The following is a 23,975-nucleotide window of genomic DNA, read 5'->3' on the forward strand; positions in this document are numbered from 1 at the left end:
CTCGTTCGCTGCGCTCACCCGTTCGATTTCTGATACGAAACAACGAGTGCATAAACACCGTACAAAGCACTTTGAATGCTGCAATTTGTTTATTTTATACAAACTGAGATTTTTTCGTGCTGAACAGGTTTGGTAAACATGTAAACATAGCTCACAAGTGTTTTATTGTTATAATGAAAGTACACGAAAATATCAAGTTATTTCAAAAATGCGTTTTCGAGTGCAGTGATTGTCAGACGTGTACTTGAAAGGCCTCCTTTTTCCGCCATGGTTTTCATCAAACTGTTCAATTTGTTCTGACCCATTTGCACTTGATTTAAACCACATTTTTTTTGTTTTGTTTTGTTTTGTTTTTTGACGAAAGACTTTTTGTGGAATTTATTTCGAGAAAGTATGGCGCACCAGGTTTATTCATCGCGTCATGTCGCTTTTCGGAATAAATCTTGTAAACGGCAACTGGATCTCTTTCGGGTGGACCGCTTGATGGTGCGAAAGCCTTCGGTTTGACAGCTCCTGACATTACGAGGTCCAGCTCCTGTTCTAGTTTTCGTTTGCCTTTCAGAATACTCTAAGTATTCAGTTCCGTCAGCTTCCATGTGAAGTTGCATTTCGCCTCAAGTCATCTGCCGATGTTCTTCACAGCCTCTCAAACCAAAATGCACCGAATTGAAAAGCCACCCTGTGTTTACCAAAGCTTCGGCATTTGAGATTCCGAGTAAATTCTTTTCGTAAAGGCATTTCCTTGCTTGATCAAATGCAATGTCTTCCATAATATTATACTCGCTGAGTACTTGTGTTCTTTTAAATACCGGCTAAAACTTGAAAACAACCCTCGAAGGCTTGATGGTTCATAGTCTTGGCCATCTTTTCTTTTCACACTAACAATGAATTCACTAACGCTCTTCTCTTCTGGTTAAATTTCTTCAATTTTTCTTTGTTCGTTTTTCTCCAGCAGAAATGCGGTAAGTAGCTTCACACCCCGCTGCGATTTGCTCTAGTGTTTTATTTTCTTGGTCGTTAATAGGCTTATATTCTCCGCCGGATGGGTTTATCCAAAGGTGTGAACCTACTGTCAGAACATTGAGCCACCAGTGCCAGAACATTCAGCCATCAGTGGTTGTTTATTAGAATATTTTAAATTCGTCTAGAAATGTCCTGCGAAAAAGCCGAAATCCCGGCAAGGGAGAAATTTAGAGCCGTAGAAAAGCTAGCGCAATCGACAAAGATACGCCAAAGCTACCACGTTCATTCATTCATTGAAAATGTTGATGCGTTTTGACAGCCGCTTTCTGATTGGACGAAACGGATTTCCTACGTGTGAGAAAGTCGTTTCGCTGTTGCCATTGGCTGCGAGAATTTCCGAACCGGGTTTTCAAAGGATCAATTCTATCTGTAAATCTCAGTATATATGAAATAAAAAAAAATCCTTTTCGATCGGATTGCCATACAGGGATACTGTGGTTTATTTGCAGCCTGGTTGTTTTAGTGCTTCACATAGACTGGCAACACCGACATCAGTGATTTGATTATAGTCCAGAGACAGGGTGCTTACTTTGCAGCCTGGCTGTTTTAGTGCTTCATGTAGACTGGCAACACCAACATCAGTGATCTGATTAAAACTCAAATTTAGTGTGGTTACTTTGCAGCTTGGCTGTTTTAGTGCTTCACATAGACTGGCAACACCGACATCAGCGATCTGATTACCACCCAGATGTAGTGTGGTTACTTTGCAGCTTGGCTCTTTTAGCGCCTCACATAGACTGGCAACACCGACATCAGTGATCTGATTACCACCGAGATGTAGCGTGGTTACTTTGCAGCTTGGTTGTTTTAGTGCTTCACATAGACTGGCGACATCCGCATCAGCGATGTTATTATTAGCCAGATCTAGTGTGGTTACTTTGCAGCTTGGCTGTTTTAGTGCTTCACATAGATAGGCAACACCGACATCAGTGATCTGATTATAATCCAGATGTAGTGTGGTTACTTTGCAGCTTGGCTGTTTTAGTGCTTCACATAGGCTGGCAACACCGACATCAGTGATCTTATTAACACACAGATCTAGTGTGGTTACTTTGCAGCTTGGCTGTTTTAGTGCTTCACATAGGCTGGCAACACCGACATCAGTGATCTTATTAACACCCAGATCAAGTGTGGTTACTTTGCAGCTTGGCTGTTTTAGTGCTTCACAAAGACTGGCAACACCGACATCAGTGATCTGATTAGTACCAAGATATAGTGAGGTGACTTTGCTGCTTGGCTGTTTTAGTGCTTCACATAGACTGACAAAACAGGCATCAGTGATCTGATTATTTGACAGAGAAAGACTGGTTAACGTTTTACACAGTGATCCTTGGATAGAATCTACACATTCATTATTCAGTTGACACAACTGCAGACTTAGCTCCGTGATGAAACAAGAATCCTTTTCTAACGATGCAGAGATCAGTCTTAATCCAGATGATATAATGCTGGCTTCAATGATTAATCTCTTAATGGGCAGGAATGATCTCTGCTCAGACTGTGTCATTTCTGAGTGAGCGATTTTCAAGTTGAGGGTGCCAAATGGCGGCTTTCCAGATGACCATGTTTGGTGTCTTGTGCTGGGTTCCTCTTCATTCAATGCACTAATTGTATCGAGAAAAAATGATATGGCAATACAATCCGCGTCAGTTATTTCAATAAAACAAACCTCTTCATCATGAACAGGGTGTTGACGGTAGTGATCTTTAGCGAATTCCTTGTCCTGATATTCATAGAGACATTTTGCTTGAAGAAGATGGTGTTTTTACTGTCGGGTGTTTGATGAAAGCTGTTCAAGCAATCTTTCCATAAGCTCTCTGTCTTTTTCTTTTGACAGAATACCAGCCATAAATTGCGAGACCATTGTGGATACAGTTTCTCCTGGAGGAATTATCGTCCTCTTTACAAACCAACGTGCAGCTAAGTATTCCTGGAGAGTTAAGTGAGTAAAACAAAAATGTTTTGTTGTTTGAGAAAAAGCCACCCTGAAGGGAGGACCACAATGAAGAATTCCGCTTTTCCTCAGGCTTTCAACTTCTTTGGAACTGAACTTTTTCATTTCTTCCTCGCCAAAAAGGAACTTTTTCTCAATAAGCAACTCGGCAGCAAACTTCGACAGTTCATCCAGAAAGGTTTCGTCAAAATGAGGAACTTCGCTTTTGTTATGATTTTCCTCGAAAATGTTGAACACTTCAAAATAGAGATCGCTTGCTGAGATGGGTAGATCATCAGTACCCTTTGATTTCTTTAGAACGTACTCCATGTATGAACACATCAGAGCACAAAGCACAGGAATGTGAGCAAAACTGGTGAGATTCTCGTTCTTCGTGATATGCTCCATTACAGTGTTTTTCATGATTTCGTTCTCTCTGAAATATTTCTTAATGTATTCTCTTACTTCTCGTTGAGAAAACCCCATAATTTCCACCTTCCGATCGAAGTGCATTCCACTGATCTTGTCAGATTCATCAGGTCTTGACGTTACCATAACAGCAGCCTTTCCTAAAACTTTTCCTCTCATTAGTTTTGCACATAGTGCAGCCACCGGCATTTTCTCTCGGCAGCTGTTTGGATACCTTTCATGCGCATCGCCAGAGATATCAGCTTGTTGCAAAAATTCGTCAAAACCGTCAAGAATGATCAAAACTTCTTCGGGGTGATTAACAATGTATTCAAAAAGCGAGTCGTTGATATTTGATTGGTCATCTAATATCGAGGAGCGGTTTAAGATCTCTTTCAAGGTAAGAGTTTCTTTCTCTAGTAAATTCAACTGACGAAATGTCAACAAGGACGCAACTTTAAAACTAGGCATTTGCGCGTTTGTTGGGAACAGAAACAATTTATCGTTAGCCCAATCTCGAAAAAGCTTTTGACAGAACAAGGTCTTTCCGATCCCTGCCTTTCCAATGACAAGAATGGATTTGGGATTTTTGTTTTCTTCGGTTGTGCGAATAAACAATTCTTGACAGTGTTTGACTCGAGCCTGAGTTCCGCTCACTTGACCATACTGCTTCAGATGTGCCCTTCTTTTGGCATCACCGTCTTTAATAGGCTTTCGTCCATGTTGCATGACAAGATTAGTAAATATTTCGTCTGTTTTCATCTTGGCGACAGTAGGAATGTCCAACAGTTTGGGCTGCAACTCTGTTTCCTTTTCTATTGATGCTTTCAACGCTGCTGAGTAGGCATCAACGTCTGAAAAAAAGTAAAATAATTTAACAGTTAAAAGAGTATATCATTTAAAAAATGCGCACGTGCCTTTTGTTGCGCAGACAACTGTACTTAAGGTTACCGTATACCTTGAGGGGTGTCTCGCGTCCAAGCGATGTAGTGCATCCAGTTTAAACTGTAGATACCTAAGCCTCTATGTCAAATTAAAGCTTATAGAGCTGGCTATCATACTGTGCCAAGAATTTTGAAATTAAATGGATAATCTTATTTTTTGCAACCTCTAAATGCGAGCGTTCGATTCACCTTTCGAAAGCTACAAGTCAAAGCAAATTTTGGTTTTCGGTAATTTAATTTGCTCCTCAGTTTCCGGATCCAAAACGCTAAAAAAATCGTGTCTGCGTTTTGCCATATTCAATTGCGATGAAAACTTACAGAAATTTTTCCAAATTATAGCATCAAAAAAATGTGGAGTGATCGTACAAAAATCGCTCTCGGAGAAAAAATATTTCAAAAAAAAAAATTCGCAGTCACTCTTTTGTTGTTTATGCGTTGCTAAACTAGCTACTGTCCATATTTGAAAGCAAACCAACAAATTCCCTTTGAGTTTTAGCTCTTTTTAAAAAGTGTCGCCTCCAAGTGAAAAAAATAATTCGAGAAAACGGTGCTAGAAATTCGGAAATTAATTTTATTTCAAAATTCTTGGGATAGTTTGATAGCCAGCTCTATAAGATTTAGTAACTCGGGCCGTAAGGCGGCACGAGTTAAGTTTTCGGTCTTATTTCTTATTTCGCTTGAAGGCGCCGAGTTAGGTAATCGGGGAAGGAGAGTGGAGGGCCCCGAACTCCCTCATGTTTTCTCTCTTCTTTCGCTTCCCCACTCTCTTCGCGTTTGCGAATGATTGCCCTTAGCGTAAGGAGGGTTCTGTAGTCGTTAGAATTCAGATCATTTTCTTTTCTAGTTCTGGCCATTCAATCTACAACAGAGATATAACCCACCTTCCTCAAATTTGTATTTAGCCCCGTACAGTTCAATTACTAATTACTACCTGAGAGTATATCAGCGCAGAGGCGCGAGAGTTGGTACGCGGTACGGCATGCATCCATGATTAGAGCAAGAGGAGGTTGCTTGAACATGACGCATTCGGTTTCATCTGATTGGCAAATTAGCGAGGGTGACAGTTGTGCAAGAAATCATGAACCTTTGGAAAGTTTGTCGCACGAGCAGCACGCGAATGAATTCAACTCCGCGCAAGATGATGCAGATGGAGGGCATGTAAAATGCGAATGCGAAATCGAAACAGAAAAGTATAGTGAGGTTTTGTAGCTTTCTTCAGGACCTTCGCAAGATGCTGCAGAACACTCAGAAAACTCAAAGAATACCAAAGATTTGAAGGCAGACCTCACCGCAAGCAACGCGAATGTTTCACAGCAGAAGAATGGTCATGTCGAATCGAACGATCGATCGCAAGTACACGCTAAGGAAGATGGGAAAAGAGAGACAGTTTCTGACTTAGTGAACGCTTGGAATAATAGTACAGCAGAGGTGCTCGATGTTTAGGTGAGTAGGATCCATTAACCCGTTTTAACTTTCAAAGGTCATTTTTAAGAAATGTTGAAGGCCACGTTTGAGAAAACTGCTGCTCTTTATCTTTTATTTTAATGTCCGCCACAATCAGACTTAACTTTCCAATTTGACTTTAGTATTAAAAGGTTTATGGAGATGTAATCGGTGACGTGATCGCTATCGTGACATACGTAGTCCTGCAATGACAATTTTCGTTTTTGATTCCTCCGCCGGAAAAATCCTGAACCTTCATGAGTTATCGCGCGGAGCATTTTCATTACAAAACGCGAAAGAAGGCACGTTAAAAAAAATTGGCGTGCCAATGAATACATCACGTATGAGAAATTATGCGAACGTACTTGCAATTTTTTCATTAGTTTTTGAATTTGTTTAAGAAGGAAACCGTTTTGTCGACAAACGCCTTGAATTTGTGTCCTAGAGCTGACAGAGCTTTGTTTTGCTAAATCATGTTTCATATCTTTGGTACATCTGAGTAAAAGAATTTGAGCTAATATTGATAAGTTGACATCAGAGTGCTTATGTCAGTGTATGCTAAATTTAGGGGATTAAAAAATTGGGGTCATACAGATAAATATCTGACTCACGGTTAACATTGAAACAAAATCAATGTACAAATGGTTTCTGTCTCCAAATCAAAGGTGAAGACGTAAGGATTAAAGCCCGGGAATATGAAACACGTACAAGGTATTCTACTTAACAAATGTCGTTTTTTTCCTGAATGTCATTCGTTCTGCAAATAATGCAATTATATCTGGATGTTACTTATTTCCTCACTATATCTCTGTATCTATCGATTTCGGGGCGTTAACGATGCTGGAGGTTATCAGTGCCAAAAGATCGTAGGCTTACGCACCGCGCAGTCAAATATGGCCCACGCGAGTTTAAGCTGGTAACAGCTATAATTCTTGTTTGATATAAGGGTTCAGGTATTTACATTTTAGGCCGGACGCGCTACATCGCTTGGACGCGAGACCCCTCTAAAGTTATAGGGTAACCTTAATCAATCAGAGAGCGCGCCATATGAGCAGAATTTCAAAACGGGATGTATGTACCAACTGTTTGTGTGCGTCATGTTTCTGTAGAGAACAGCATCTCTGTATCGAACAAAAATGAGATTCATAAAAGTAAAAACTTTGTTACTCTACATGGCAATATGAAAGCTTCATCTACCCAAAAGGTTTCCGGTAAAAACCCATTACTTGTTACCCTGTGATCATCGGCGGACGAGCAAACATTTTTCAAGCAGGTGTTGTGGGGAGCGGGGGCCAGAGGTTAATTTGACCGAATGAAAGTTAACCTGTTGGCCGCTAGTGCAAACAGACAGCGGTGTCCGGGCTACGTAACTTCTATTTATAACAAGCTGCCATATCGCAATGGCCTGTGTTAACGTTGTGTTTACAGGATTGTACGATTTTCACGTCTCTGTAATATCTACACATTTAATGTAAGCTGTCACGTACCCCATTGAATTTTCAGGCTCTAATCTAGGTAGGCTTTATCAAAGTGCATAGTCTATCATTGCAAGTGGTTAAGTTAAGTAGCTTAAGGCATGGAGATTGAAATCTTCATCCTCATCTTACTCCCTCTCCTCGCCGGTCCTCAAAGCGCACGTGTCTGAGCGCCTTTTTGTTGTTCTTGTTGTTGTTGTTTGTTTTGTTTTTTCTTGCCTTCCTCCTCGAAAAAAAAATACCTTAGCTTGACTTGTTGGCAACTATATTATTCACTAATTGTTGGCAACTATATTCACTCTATATTGAACTCTTCTTTCATCTAAGATCCTCTGTGTAGAATTGTCAACTATGCTGGAATTTCTTTGATTTTTTTTTATTTTTTTTATTTCTATATTTAACTTCCGACTCAAGTGAGATTTTTCTCCAAAAAATTCAATACTTTCTGGGCTGTAAAGAAAATAATTGAATTGTTTTAACTGTGGTTGTTACCAATGCTTTCTACAGGCTGTTTGCACTTGCCTTTTCCAGGCATCCAGATAGGGTGGTGAGAAAAATAATTTTTGTTGTGAATTTTTTTGGTAATTCAAGTCCTTTTCTTTAACACAAACTGCAAGGCTGATACTACGTGCTACGTACTACGTACTACTTTGCCGCCCCCAGGCCCCCATACCCTTCCCGTACGCTTACGCTTGTGATGGCTGATAAAGAATCTGGCTTGACCAGGTAGTGATTGAAAGAATTAATTTTTCCATGGCTATTATATTTTGGTGGGCGTTTTTTTCACAACGCTGAATTTTTCTGTTTTCGTATGAAAAGTTGATTTGTTAGCTTTAGTTATCTTTATGTTATTTTATCAGCTTTATTGGTTTCTACAGCACTTTTATTAATTTTAGTTTTTTGAAGAGACGTTTAATTAAAGAAATATTTGAGCATTGCTTGAGATGCATAGAAAACTGCGGCGATCTCTCATCATTCGAAGATTGTCTCCTCGACAGTTTACATAAAAGACGTTTCGGATATGTTTCAAATTTCTTTAATCATACCCTAATCAGGGGCACATTTGTCCGCCATCTTGGAATTATTTTTGATTCGATGTTCAAAAACGTCTTGTAGCGCTTCCAATACTATGAATATGCAGAGAATATCGGATTAGTGGTGCAGTGGATATGTGAACTCCTTAATCGTTCCAAGTTTGAGTCGCAGATTGTGCATTAGTTTTCTTTCTCCTTTTGTAGAATCGTTTGTTTTCATTTTGGTTGCCTTTTGCTTCCAGTCGACTGAATGCATTAAACATTAAACCCCTGTGACACAACATTCTCCCCGTATATTTTATACTACAATTATGACTGAAATTAGTGAAATGTAGCAGGGGCATCCAACAATCCATTTCGATCTCTTAAATTGCTCAGAAATTCGGATTTGGATTTTTAAGGAATCTTACGTTCTCTTCGGTAAAGCATCAGCTCAAAGTTCCGTAACATTGGTATAAACTAATACCGTTGGTTCCCAGATGGGAACCAACGAAGCTCAGCTAGCTGTCAACAACAGCACGTAAATTCAGGAAAAAAGATTCCATTGTCCTAAAACTATTTTGCGAGTTAAACTTTCAACTAAAAACATTCGAAGAGATCAAATTGTATTAGCTTACATAAATATGACTCAAAAAGGCCAACAAACGAACTGTTTGTTTCACTTTCGTTTTTATTCATCCTGGGATATCCAGATTTTTTTGAGAAATGAATGCAAAAGTTTGAATGATTTTCAAACATTCAGCAATCAAAAATTCTAAAAAAGGTGTCTCCTGTGTACCCAGATCGTTTAGTAACTTTTAAGACATGTTGGTGTAAATTAATATGGTATGACCTGCTTGCACGCTTTAGCTGAAAATTTAAGATGCAGAAAATTTTAAGAAACCAAATTTAAAAGCTCTCAATTTGTCGGTTTAACAAAAATGCTAGCGAAACCATTTCCGTATTTTTGACCCCATAGTTGCTTCATTTTCAACTGACATTTTTTTTTAAATAAATTCTGCTCGAATTTCTGCCGAGGTGATCAGATATCTACCGAAATGAACCATAAGGTACCCCGATTATTACTATTTTTGTAGTTTCATCTTCAGAAATTGCTAAAACAAATCATACACTGGTTCATTTAGCGATAAACCCTAAAATACGTCTCTTTCTAGTTAGCTAACCTGGTTTGACATTCTTCATTTTAAGTCTTTTAGCTCCTTGATGCAAGTGTTCTACCTTGCTTGTCATTGTAGTTAAGCCCTGTTCCAGTTGCTCAACTTTGTGTTCTACCTTGTCTATCATTGTAGTTAGGCCCTGCTCCAGTTGCTCAACTTTGTGTTCTACCTTGTCTGTCATTGTAGTTAGGCTCTGCTCCAGTAGCTCAACTTTGTCGTCTGACTTGGCAAGTCCTTCTTGTAACGCCTGAACTTGCATCGATAGTCGTTCTTGGATTGCTTTCTGACAATACAACAGTCTCTTCAGAGTCCCCTCCACCTCTTGAAGCTTTTCCTTTTGTTGCATCAAAGCGTCGTCATGTTCATCCAGTCTGGTTCCGTAGCAAAGTTGCGAATCTTCAAGGACGGCAACCTGTTTTTTAACTGAAGCGAACTGCTTGATTTGTTGATCCAGCTCCGACTTAACGTTGTTGCTGTCGTCGATGAGATCATTGACATTTTCTTGCACTAAAGTCAGAAGATCCCCGTCCACAGCATGTCCCATACACAACTGGCACCCTGCATACAGTTTGAAGGGAGGGATTGGATGATTAGCATAATATGTTGAACAGAAGTATTCATACCATTCAAGTCCGTAACATTTATTCTACTCTGAGGGTGTCAGATTCATTCAGGTCATGCAAACGTGCTTTTGAGAAATAACCTTACCTGTAAGCAGAAAGAACTTCCCAAACAAACCTTGTGAAAAATATTATCGCTTAACATATTTTCATGAGATCAATCTATCTACTAACTCTTAGAACACTGAGTGTCACTTATATTACGCGTCATTCCAGTTAGCGTTCTTATTTGTGACAGCCGGCTGTATTGTAATTAGCACACCCCTCTTGGAGGTCAGTTTTAGTGAATGGAGAAAGCGTTTTATTTCCTCGTTCTTTCGTTGGTTGATTCGTTTCTCCGTTCAATCATTCATTCTATTATTTATTTTCTTCACGTATTCAAAGGAGTGGCTAACGCTTAGCAAAAAGAGTGCTTGTCATACCTTTAGTTTGCCAGTCATGCAGATCTTCCAACGTCTTCTTCTCCTTCCCAGCAGTCAGGCCCAGACTTCTCACCAATGTTTCTAGCTTAACGAAGCAATCATCGAAGAAGGTGTCAGACCATTCACTGACGTCAAAATGACCCCACTTGTTTCGGACATTTTTTCTGACATCATCAGCAGATGTCTGCGTGAGCGCGGAGAAAATAGCTTTTGGTTGGTAGTAGGAAATTCCCAACAAGTTCAAGATGGCGGTCATGTCCAGCGACTCATCAAAGGCAGAAAACATAGCAAGATGATTCGGCAGGTATATGTTGGCCAGGTCAACTGAACTGTTGATAGTGAAACAATAGTTTCTTTTGTCACTTCCATGCAGTACACTGTTGTTATTAACGCTCTGAAATTTCAGTTTTTTAAGGTGTGGATCAGTATTGGCGTAAGGATAAGTCAGTGTCTTCAGAGTACAGCTTGGGGTCAGGTGCTTGTTCAAGTCGTCATAATGAGTGTCCATTCCTGCTTTGATAACATCTCGCAAAACTGGAGCGACAACTTTGTTCATAGCAATTCCTACAACAATCCATCTGTTCTCTTCAATAGAGACCATCATCTTTAGTACAAAGACGAATAAAAAGAAACTAAATTAATCAAAGAATGATTGTGTATATTACCTGGTACACTTTTTTTGTAATTGATGTGTGGCCACCGTGATTCAGTCTTGCTCAGTCGCGGACCAAACTAATGAGATTCTTTGGACTAAACTTGACTTTTTGCCGAAAATCGGGGACAGCAGGGGCAATCAATGGTTCAGTTCGGTGGATATCGAGGGAGGAAATATGTCGAGAAAAAATACGAAAAGATGACAACTATCTATTTCCTAAAACCAAGAACAGCTAATAAATTCGGGGAATAAGATCCCGTTGCCTTAAACGCTAGCGACTGACATTTGCACCTAAACTATCAATCGGTATCAGGTAACATAAATGTGTCTTTAATAAGGGCATAAAACGATCAGGGAACACAGGGGATAACATTATGACTATTGTGTTAAACGTTCCCGTTGGGCTGTCCTGAATTTAACTATCAAGCAGAAACAAAGCAAATGTTTGTAAAATATCAGGAATCTCTATTATCAGTTTTTCTTTTGAATGACAGGTTTCTATGGCGGCTTCTTCTTTTTACCAGCCATTTACTTAACTCCATAATCACTACACAGTTTGTAAATTTCATTGAGTGGCATATGCACAATGACATATTTTTCCTATGAACCTAGTTTAACGGCCCTAATCTCCCACGAGTCTCCTGTAGCTCAATGGTAGAGCATCCGAACATGTAATCGGAAGGTGTTAGGTTCGACTCCTGATAGGAGCACTCGGAATTTCTTTTTCCGAGTTTGCCTGTGTAATTACTGAATGATACAATATTATTTCCTGCCATTGCGCATATGCCTCATGAACGAAATTTTGTTTCGGCGCCAAATAACGCATAAGAGTATTTTCATCCGCATGTTGAGCTTCAACGATAAAAAATAATTTGCTCCCAGTAATCTTAGACAAATGCATAAAACGTTTGGTTGATTCCATACTGCAAAGAAACTGTCCCAAGAAGCCAGTTTGTTGCAGACATACGCACGACCATCACTTATCATCAACATAGTTTAAAAAAGCTTTGGTTACAAAGTTTCGTAACAAATTCCGTTTTCCTTGAATCAATTACGCCGACCTCCCACAAAAACTTCGTAAAGAACGGAACTACCATACACTGACTGTACATATACGTTATTGACCAAGCGTGAGGTCAAGATGGCTGGATAATGGCCAAGTTCTTTTATTGAGTAGAGGTCCATAAAAACGCAAAAAAAAAAACGATAAAGGATTTATTATATGGCTTGATCTACAGGTTAAAACTACAACAGCAAAATGAACAAAACAGAACATGAAACTGTTCTGCTCGGAAAGAAATTTCATAGTCGGCCGGTATAAGATTTATTTTCAGTGCATTTTTGGATTAGCATGTTATCATGGAAAACAACTAACTTTTTAATGGCTTAAAGGGAGTATACAATTATTGAGTACGAAAACTTTAGATTTTCGCAAGTGCGGGAAGATTTTCCCGCACTTGCGCGTGGTGGCGTAAACTGATAAACATTTTTACAAGTACGTAAATTATGATCATCCGGGTGAGTGTAGTCCTGAGAAGGACTGTTTGTGGTGACTTTGACTGACGTTTCGACAACCTGAGCGGAAGTCATCTTCAGAGTCAAGTGAATTGTGGAACGTCAGTAGGTGGTATATACGTCTCTGGTTGTTAACCTGATTGGTCAACGAAGTCCAGATGTTATTGGTCGTTTGTCAGTAAGCCGTGATGTAATTGGCTGTGAAGACTGTAAAAAGTGATTGGTGCGTTTCGATCCGTCTTTTGTTAGTCAAAAAAGTCCGTGGGTCTATTGTTAGTAAAATGTCTATTGTTTGTCTGTTCTACAACAACAAATTGCAACAACGACTTGACAAACTTAAACAACTCATACCGACAAACTTACTTGACACTGTACTGGCTATTGCCGACAAACGAGTTAACAAAACCGAAGAACAACACCGCAACCAAACTCAACAGAAACTTACACGACTACAACGTACTAAAGACAAAAAACGACACAAGACAGACGACAACTGGGTCAGGAATATTTCTTCCCGTCCTTTAGACCAGACTGAAACACAGGTACTCTCCTACCGACTGAAACACTCAGTGACACCTAAACACATACCGACTGAGGCTATTGTATCTAGTGTTGAGGCGGTTCTGTCTCGTCAGAGAGAACTATCAGAATCGGCCAAGGATAACATCAGAAGTAGAATTGCTTCTACTATACAATCATCCTCCCTAACTGACAGCAACTTGACTAAAGACGAACGACAAGCACTGAAACGACTGAAAACTGCATGACGAAAACATCGTCATACTCCCCGCTGACAAAGGACGAGTGACTGTTGTTATGGACAAGACAGACTACTACGGCAAAATGGACACTCTAGTTAACGACAAACAGACATACGAAGAACTGAAACGAGACCCGACGCCATCACTTCAACGTAAACTTAACAGCAAACTACTTGACCTTAAGAAAACTGACGTTATTGCCACACAACGTTACAACAGACTGAGGTGTCGCGTACCGCAGCCACCTAAACTCTACGGACTACCAAAACTGCACAAACCTAACATACCCATGCGACCCATAGTCTCGTTCTGTGGGTCCCCGACTTACGAACTATCAAAATACTTGACGACTATACTGAAACCGTTGACAAACGAATCCCGACACAAACTACAGTCTACCGAGACCTTTATTGACGCTATCAAGACAGTACAAATACCTGACGACTACAAACTTGTGTCTTTTGATGTGAAATCACTGTTCACCAGTATTCCACTTCAATTGGCTCTAGACTGTACTGCTACCGCCATCGAGAACTCCACGACAAAACTGCCACTGCCTACAGATGACTTAATGGACTTACTGAACCTCTGCTTAACGTCCACGTACTTCCAGTACAACGGAAAGCACTACAAACAGTTACACGGAACAGCTATGGGCTCACCAGTTTCTGTGGTTGTAGCAGAAATTGTCATGCAGAACACCGAGGAACAATGCAAGCCCTAGCAACCTACAAACGGACACTACCGCTATGGTTACGGTACGTAGACGACACCTTTACAGCAGTACACAAAGACGAAATCGACGATTTTCACGAACACCTTAACAGACAGAACGTTGACATACAGTTCACTAAGAAGATCGAAGAAAATGGTAAAATACCTTTTCTAGACTGCTTAGTTACCCGTAACAACAACGACAACAAACTAAGTACTACGGTTTACAGGAAACCAACACATACTGACAGACTACTGGACCAGTCATCCTACAACCCAACTTCTCACAAAGCAACGACTATACAGACCTTAACAAGGCGAGCACAACTGGTTTGTGACTCACCTGACAGACTCGCAGACGAAAACAACTACTTAGACGACGTTTTCAACAAGAACAACTATAACAAGGACTTTGTTAGACGTAACACTTACAAGAACACCGAACCTAACGTCACAAACAACGATGCGACTCCCGTAACTACTGTGACTATACCGTACGTAAGGGGCACTTCTGAGACTATCGCACGGATTCTACAACCCTACAACATCCGTGTAGCTCACAAACCTATAACCACTTTACGACAACTACTGACGAAGGTAAAGGACAAAGACGAACCGAACCGCAGACAGGGAGCAGTTTACAAGATCAAATGCTGCGACTGCCAGGCCACTTATATTGGTGAAACCGGCAGAAATTTAAACGTATGACTGTGTGAACACAAACGAGCAACTAGAAATGGTGATATCAACAATCACATTGCTGAGCACCATTTACAAACGAACCACAGAATCGACTGGGACTCTGCCAAGTGCATTACCTACAGTACAAATTACTATCAACGACTCACTCTGGAAAGCTGGTTTACTAACTTAGAACAAACGCCACTCAACCGTTGCCTACAACTACCTGCACCATACAAACGACTTATTGACAAAAACAACGAAACAGACAAACAATAGACATTTTACTAACAATAGACCCACGGACTTTTTTGACTAACAAAAGACGGATCGAAACGCACCAATCACTTTTTACAGTCTTCACAGCCAATTACCTCACGGCTTACTGACAAACGACCAATAACATCTGGACTTCGTTGACCAATCAGGTTAACAACCAGAGACGTATATACCACCTACTGACGTTCCACAATTCACTTGACTCTGAAGATGACTTCCGCTCAGGTTGTCGAAACGTCAGTCAAAGTCACCACAAGCAGTCCTTCTCAGGACTACACTCACCCGGATGATCATAATTTACGTACTTATGACATGACTCCTGGGTTCAAACCATTTACAAAATATTTTTACACAGTTTTCGACCAACAATCAATAATTCCTGAATGAAACAATACAATTTGAAATTTTGAAAACATAAGCCTAAAAATAGAGCCGGTAAATCAGAAAACTGGGCGAAAGCTTGATAAGATTTTGTTGTTTGCAACAAGCAAGACGCGGCTAAATTAAAAACGTGGGCTTCTTCGGCGAACTTGAGAAAAACACTTTTCTGAACTTCTCTAAACACTTAACGCAACTTTCAGTACGATATGATTTAAATACAGTTATTGCAAACCTAAAGAACCAGTCAATTTAGTACTGGACTTGAGACAATAATTTTTCCAAATCAATCTATCTACACACAGAACAACTCACCGATTTAACTCACATTCACTGTTGCTGAAACAAAATTTTAATAATAATAATAATAATAATAATAATAATAATAATAACAATCTTTATACAGGGAGCCCACATCACGAAAGTGATATTCAGTGGGGCCCTGTAGATTAAGAAATGATTTAAAACTTACAATTATTTTAAAAATTACAATTATTTAAAAGTAGAAAATACAAAGTCGATTTTCACTAAACCAGGATGATTCCGTTCTCTTTCTTTTTCTTTAAGTAAATGTTGAGAGTTAACCGAACATTTTAGTGACCGTTTTCCCCCAGCTGCAGAACTACGACAAAATCGAAGAAAAGATTGCATTTTTGCTGGGGATTAAACTTGCGATGCCAAGCGGACGGGCAACGGGTAATCCGAGCGGGCAAGACAGCTCCATCCAACCTCCAACCTCTCGGGTAGCCAATCACAGCGCAGGATTTGACTCATCTCAGGGCCCGCTCGCGGAGTCAAAATTAACGGGAAAGTACTCGCATACAGTTAGCATTTAAAGTGGTCTCATGAAAAATGCATTTATGTCTGGAATTTTAAGATATCCAGCATTTAGTCTTTGGCACAGACATAAATACATGTAAATATAAAATAACTTACGGTCACCAAAAATAACAATTTATTTTAATGCTATGGGTTCTTGCACCGTAATGCGATCCACCACAATAAATCACACTAACGAGTAAAGAATCTAAAGAGGATGGCAGTGATTTATATCTGCCATTCAGACGTTGAAAAAACAAGCATAAACTTATTTTGTTCTTCAGCTTTTTTTGAAAATTTGATCGGAGAAGTTTAAACAACAGGTTGAGCAGACCTCAACTGTCCTGTAAAATCCAAAGAAAATAAAGTTCTGAAAGGTGATTACAGATTTGTGGTGGAGATCGCGGGTTGTTGCAGATAATTGGTTTTCCCGTGAGCGGATGTTTGGTTTTATCAAAAGTGCTGATAAGATATTAATTTGGCTACCATAAAAAGATCCTCGAGTGTTGAGTCTGACGAAGGGCTAACGCTCGAAACGTCAGTGCTCGAATCATTTTACGGTGGCCAAATTGCCTAATATCAACTGTGTTGATAAAACCAAACATTCCTTTCTACTCCCCATCGATGCAACACAACAGTTTCTTTACACACCAACCGCCTTTTTCAAAACGCGGGACTGGATAAAACAAAGTCACGGTCGATCTTTCCATTCAATGTATTTCAACGGTAAACCGTTCACTCATGGCAAATACAATACAGCCATCTTACCTTACTTGCGGACATGTTGTATTTTCTGAGCTGCTTACGAAGAGCGCGTTGCAATTCTTGTGCTACGTCTTGTCCGCCTGCACCAAGACTTGCTCGCCGATTTAACGATTAAATCTTTTCATCTTACCGGGAACATGGTAATGAGTTATTTTTGTTCCTTTACAACGCAAAGAAACAGACACCATGTGCAAACAAACTAGAACCAAGTGAATAACGTAGCTTTGGGTGCGATATCAGTTAGAAATCGACTGAAATTAGCATATAATGCGCCAGTGATTTTCAAACAACGCTTTGTGTGGAAGTATATTGGCTTTGAATAGTAACTTTTTTAATAGTAGGCCATGAAATGCTAGCGAATTCTACTGATACAGCTAATTATACCGTGCTTCGCTTGTGGAACTGAAATTTAAATTTCGAACTTTGTACAATTACGTCTCAAAAGTGAACGGAACTTGTTAAAGGTGTAGGTGAGAATGAAATGCCTCACTACCATTGCGGTCGACCGTAGAAGCGGAAACGACAGGAATCCGCTTGCGAAGCAGTTTTTTTAAGAATCCTTGTGAATAGCTCTTTCATCCTTGTACGAAATTGAATTGAAGACTTGTGACGGTATTTCATGATAAGTCAACTCATCACCGACAAAACTGATCCCAACTCTAGCGGTTTTTGATCATTCTAGCTTAAAGCACACTTTTCTGTGTTACAACTACGTAATATAATTTGTTGACCAATATAGATGACGGATGTGCGATAATAGTGAACACGCCAGTTTCACTTTCGAAGTGTTGTTTTCACACTTTTCACAAGCGTCTTTATATTACTATTTTCGTATCAAGGCGTTCATCAGTGTGTGGCTTGGCTTGATATTTTCACAGAGAATTGAATACTGGAAAATTGCTTTTGGGATAATGGTAGTCCGGTGGTTAGTTTGTAAATAAAGGTGGAAGGTTGCCCTCGATACATGATGAATTTTTAATTGCCGGATCGGTCAAGTTTTCGGCAAGGCCTGTGCCCACAGATCAAACGCCTATATGCTGCCGGAGATAGAAAATTGTGCTCAATCTTCTCGGCCATATTCCGGTTTGGAGGTCCCGCCCGCCGATTTTTAATTTTTTGTTTTTTATTTTATTTTATTTTTTTTTACTGTAGTTTTGACACACAAGACCTGATTTCAGAGTCTTCAGTTTATGCCAAAGTTGTGCAAAGAGGTAGTTGTTGTTTGGTATCAGTTGTTACTATTCGAAACAGGTATCTATATCATGGGGGAGATAGTGAATGGCGCTCTATCTTCTCTTAGGCCATTTCTTGGTTTGGAGTCCCGTTTCTTTTGTACTGAAGTTTGACAGACAAGACTTGATTTCAGAGCTGTTTATACCAAAGTTGTTTAAAGAGGTACTTAATGTTTGGCAAGCACCTCAAGAGGGTGTGATTGGATCACGACAACACGTCATACTTACATCTTTGACTCTGTACCATCAAACAGTTAAAATCGTAGGCATATATCTCATGAACAGAAAAAAAACTGAACTGCTACAGTAATTTTGATACAAGTCACGCCAAAAATTGATTCAAAAGGCTACAATCTTGGAGAAGGCAAATAAAATTAACACCCTTCCCCTCCCCCCACCCCCCATTTCAATGATAGAAAAATAGAGCACTTTACTTTGCTCGCGAATTCATCATTGATTTGGGGGGAAGGGGACGAAATTCTTCGTTCCAGTTTCATGTTGAAGCACTTATTTCATTGCATAAGAGCACATGGACATTTTATCATTGATTTGTGACATAATCAATAATCAAAATGGACTACACTGAACCCTCCGGAGGGAGGGGGATGGTGTACTCCCTGTGAAGAAACTATACGGGTAGGCTGAAATCTTTAACACGGTAAAAATCCATCAGGTTTTGGTACAATATAAAAGATAACTACATAACAATATTTAATAGCAATAAATGTTTCTAAAACGTATTGCTCATAATTACACTAAACTACACCTGTTTTCCATGAATGCCGTGTATCTAACTTAATTAACTAAAATCAGGAGCCATAATCAGGGATGGAGACTGCAAGCGTGGGGTTCACGCGTCCTTATGTGTTGTACCAAAAAAATCTACTTTTAGAAAAAATTGCGCCATCCTTAACGTCATAAACCCGCGCGGATACACGCAAATTTGGGTGGGGCTACTTTCTTATATGGAAAATGGAAGAGAAAGTCCAGTTCGGTTTGGGCAAAATTACATAATTTTTAAATACTTTAAATGTGAAAATAACATTTTATTACCCTGTATATGTTTAAGTTCCTCCCTCTAACCTTACTAAACTACAGCATTGGGGACAACTCCAGCAAATTCTCCTGGCTGAGTAGAAAATATTTAAAAACCTTACACAGCTTACAGTACAAATATAAAATATTCTCCGCGATGCTGATATATATAAACTGAAATTTTATTTGAGAAGTCAGTTTCAACCATTTATTTGAACACAGTCAGTACGTGAGATCACGGAAGTTCGTGGGTTCAAATCCCATCTGGGACTCGGATTTTTTTTCCGAGTCTTCGTTTCTCCCTAATTCGCATTTAATATCCTGTTGTTGTTGGTGTTGTTTCTCCGTTAAGTACAGTTATTTTACGAGTATTAATAGGCCGGACAAAGTTTAGCATAAAAAACTTTTAATGCCGAGTGCCTGTGAAACAGGTAACGGTTAAACAAGTTAGGGATTACCGAGCGAAAGGTTAAAAAGAATCCAGTTTATTGGCAGAAATTACGTAGTCAAGCTAAAAGCTGTTGAGCAGATTTCGTTCACAGATCAGTGCCAAATTTTTCAACATCGGTCAGAAGTAAATTTCTCGATTACTTCTTTTTGCCGAGATGCTTACTGCTTCTTATGACGGCTGTTGGCTTACTACTTCCAAAAGTATTACACGTAGGACTTGTTGATTTCTATGGTCACCCAAGGGACAAGAAACACGTGCTTATCTGTTTTCAAACTCTTTCTTTTTTTCAAGTTCGCGGGATAAATTTCCTCAACATCAAACTAGCAACTTTATGATCAAAATAAGCTAATAATTCGCAAAATGACTCCGGCAGAACTTAAGAACTGAAGAGGTGAAACAAAACTAATAGCAGACAAACGACAAGTTTTCATGCATTTCTGCGGGAGTGAAAACAAATATTAAGCTAAAGTGACAGAAGAGATTTTTTACCTCATTTTGAAGTACGTATCTTGACTAAAACCCAGGACCAATCCAAATGTTCCAACTCGGTGTCGGTCACAGTGAAATGCATTCTCTACTGAACTGTTTTATATCCCGGCATCAGTAAGAGGCTTTGTTTATAGCCTCAATAGAAACCGGCTACAGTTTTACGAATGTGAGAAGGTATAATTTTTTAGCGTATTTTTTTCCTGGTTAGAAAGTCCATCCATGTAGTAGACTGTTGTCTTGCTTCTTCCTTTGCACGGCCACGGAACTGTATTCCAAGCAGCAAAAAGCTCTTTTTCCAGTTCAACATGAGCAAGAAAACAGTGAAAGCTGACAGAGCTCAATATGGAGATTGCGAAAACTGCGTAACAACTTTGCAGCATCATAACTTTCAACAACTGTTTAGAGTTTCTCCAACAACAAATAACTGAACTTAAGACATTTTTTCGGGTACTTATCATACTGGCAAAAGTGACGTGGAAAGCAGCTGAGAAAAAATTCACTCAAGTTAAAAAGTCCTTACGTGCCTGAGTACATATCCGTAAAGTGTAAGCTTTTTTTCATTCATTCAACTGTGGCAATACACGCAGCACCACCGTTTTGGCGCCTTTTTGACTTCACTGTGAGAGTCATGTGATCAATAAGGCCGCTTATTCCAACTTTCCTTGTTTTCTTTCCATTACTGTTTTTTTTTGTTTGTTTTTTGCAAATCTTTATTAACTTCAAAAGAATTACAATATTACAAGCATACGAATGAATATTGATAGTAGTACAGTTCATTTGACAGTATTTTCTAAAAAAGTTATTATATAATATGGATTTGCGTTATAAACTACACACATCGCACGGCACATAAAACCAGAAAGACTCCGAAAGTAACGAGGGTCGCTACTATCGGAACTTTACGGTATAGTGAAGGGTAGGGAAAACTGTCATATATTCCCTTGAACAGCACCTGCCAACATGTAGGCAGTTTTTTACGGTAGATATTTGAATGGGGCAACTTCTCTTTCATAAATGGTATATAAAAGGGCAAGGTGCGGAGCCTCCCCTGATAATACTTGAGTCCCCCTTCCCATCCCCTCGAGGGCTGAGCGCACGCACTTCTGTCCCCTGGTGTCTAATTGGTAATTATTACTTTTAATTTTTTTTTTTTTTTTTTTTTGCACCGCGTTACTTGTATATCACTGATCATTTTCCACTTCATTTTGTAAATTCTTCACCGGTAAATAACTTATGAACCTTTTAAACTAGCTTATGATATTTTGTCTTTCTAGTATGAGCTGTTATTTTGTAATTAAAATAAAAGTTACAAAAAAAAAAACACCTCGAAGGAGAACCGTGAAGAAATTCAATCCACACAAGTTTTAACACAAAAGCTGATAAAACATAATAAAGTTTTATTTCATTTCACATTTCAAGAAGGGATACTTATTTCAAAACTTGATTTTTGAACAAATCTCTCTCAAGCTTTTCGAATTTCCAAAAACCAGAAAAACTAAAATACTTAGAAACGATCCATAAACCAAACCGATAACGAGGCTGTCATTATGACAAGAAACGGAACAACTAATCCATTGGGAGAACATGGTAATGTTCGCGACAATTTCGTCTAAAATGTGGATCATTTTTGAAAACTTAGCATTACTAAAGAAAGGCTGTTCACAAGTTAATTAATGATAGAGGGTAAGAGTTAGCCTTACGGCAGAATTAACAGAAAGTAAAAGTTTAAAAATATTAAATAAATGAAATTAATTGTCTCAAGCTTTTTACTGGTCTGTTAAAGATCAGGCATCTCTGAGGGTCTGGATGGGGTTAACTGACAACTGACAAATAGCCAAAATTTTAACTGACAACTGACAACTAGCATAAAATTTAAGCGACAACTGACATTTATACTCGCTTGTGCTGACAATTGACAAAAGACCTGCTGCTACGTTTTTTGGCTAATAATTGATATATTTTATACCAAATCACCAAACAAACGTGTTGTATAAACAGCAGCAGAGTAGGGCGTCATATTTCATACTAACAATTCACATTAGTTAAAAGTTTATTTGTAACATGACTCAAATTTACGCGGAACGCGCTCTAGCAATATACTGAGTCTATACCATGTCCGCTCGTTCCGGCGTAATAAAGGCGAGTGCTACCTTTTACCGCGTTGATTCGGATACGGCATTTGAACGACACCGAAGCCGTATTCCAATCAATTGCGGTGAGTTAGAGACAGTTCAGTCTCTAAAGAAGCATCTGTTGTCATTTCTTGGGCTGAGAAAACTGGCAATAAAAATTCGGCCTTGAAGAGTTTGATTTAAAACTTTACCGCACGGCACCGAAGCAGGGAGGAAGAAGCGAAAATTTTGCGATAATCACAGATGGTCAGTGGAAAATGGACCTGCCAAGCTCGGTGGAGGAAACAGGATTGTATAAATGCCAAAGAAACGATTGTTGTTGCAAAAATGTAAACACAAAATTAAGCTCTCAGGGTCTTGTCACTGTGATCTTCAGGTCAAATGTTGAATTTTTAATTCCATCAATGCCTTTCTCCTAGGCCATTAATGGGACTTTTTTCCTCATTGCCCGTCCCAGGGGTCGGGCATTAGTCTACCCCGGGGAATTTGACGGCCTCGTGATTCTTTCAGTTTCTTTCAATGATAAGTTCATTAGGAAAGACAATCAATTTGTGATTAACTGTGTCTAAGGAGGAGGAAATGAGAAGGTAGATCCACAGAACGGTCACTGGAGCAAGACAGAGAAATAAGACTTCTTTGGCCTGAATTAGCTTTCATTGGCATGAAGGTATGCCCAGAAAACAACAAATCAACTTATTATGTTTTACTCGGCTGTACCGTGAAAAATTTGAACAGGCTAGCTCGTTTGTTCCCGCCCTGGGGCATTCACCAGTATGTTTTAAAAAAATCCTAGTACTTTGGAATAGGCCCGAGGGGGACTGGAGGACGCAATGCTGGAAATGACTTATGTATAACTATGCATTACGAGCCTTTTCTGCGAAGTCCCGGTTGATGGTATCTATCAGATCCAGAGGGATGAGTCAGATGCCGTTTACAAAGTGCCCAGGTAAATTGAAATGTGCAAAATTATTTTAGATGGAGTGGTATGGTGATGTTCTTCAAAGGCTTCGTAAGAGGAGAATTATTTCAGTGCGCGCGCGAAGTGCATGCGTGGAGAACGTGGAGCGCGAAAGGACGGAGGAAGAGTAAGAAGTTAACATGCAAAACGTCTGGCAATCAATTTTTTTAAATACGGCGAAGAAGAATAGCCGTGCCCTTCGAAATATTGTTATCAATATATTTGAATTTCCCTAACCTCACAATCAGTCTTGCTCTTTTTTATTGGTTCGTTTTAAAATGTATTGTTGATTATATCCCCTACTACAAGATCCCGTGGTTTTATTTTGTTGCGGTGGCTGTCATTACAAACACAGTTACTGGTTTTTAATCAAATCTTGAAAAGTTTTCGCGGAAAGTTATTGAGCGCATAATTCACCTTCTCATACGGTATTTCTGTTTCCAAGTTTATTTATCGTAATTTATCAGGAATGGAAACAGTCGGGGGGACACAATGGGTTTCTGTACGATTTTTATTGGTCATTAGCTTTCATTGCATTTGGAGGCTTCTAAAGAAGCCGTTGTTGGTGTCTAGTGGTAGTTCTCAACTCAGTACATATTTCCAGCGGAATAGCTCTTGGTGAACTTCACCTGGAGTCTCTCTATTGGTCGGG

At 39.3% G+C, this 23,975-nt stretch overlaps 1 pseudogene across 1 annotated transcript; it reads right to left on the reverse strand.

Annotated features, from left to right (window-relative positions):
* Positions 1 to 1,399: 1,399 nt before the first annotated feature.
* On the reverse strand, positions 1,400 to 17,196 carry LOC146464009 (uncharacterized; annotated as a pseudogene). Its single transcript, XR_014856758.1, has 4 exons — positions 17,030 to 17,196; positions 10,460 to 11,063; positions 9,424 to 9,975; positions 1,400 to 4,218 (listed from the first exon to the last, which is right to left on the reverse strand). The product of XR_014856758.1 is annotated as an uncharacterized LOC146464009 (transcript).
* Between the last annotated feature and the right edge of the window lie 6,779 nt (positions 17,197 to 23,975).

The sequence above is a fragment of the Pavona decussata genome, unplaced genomic scaffold, assembly GCF_977016875.1.
Source record: "Pavona decussata unplaced genomic scaffold, jaPavDecu1.1 SCAFFOLD_170, whole genome shotgun sequence".
Classification (NCBI taxonomy): domain Eukaryota; kingdom Metazoa; phylum Cnidaria; class Anthozoa; order Scleractinia; family Agariciidae; genus Pavona; species Pavona decussata.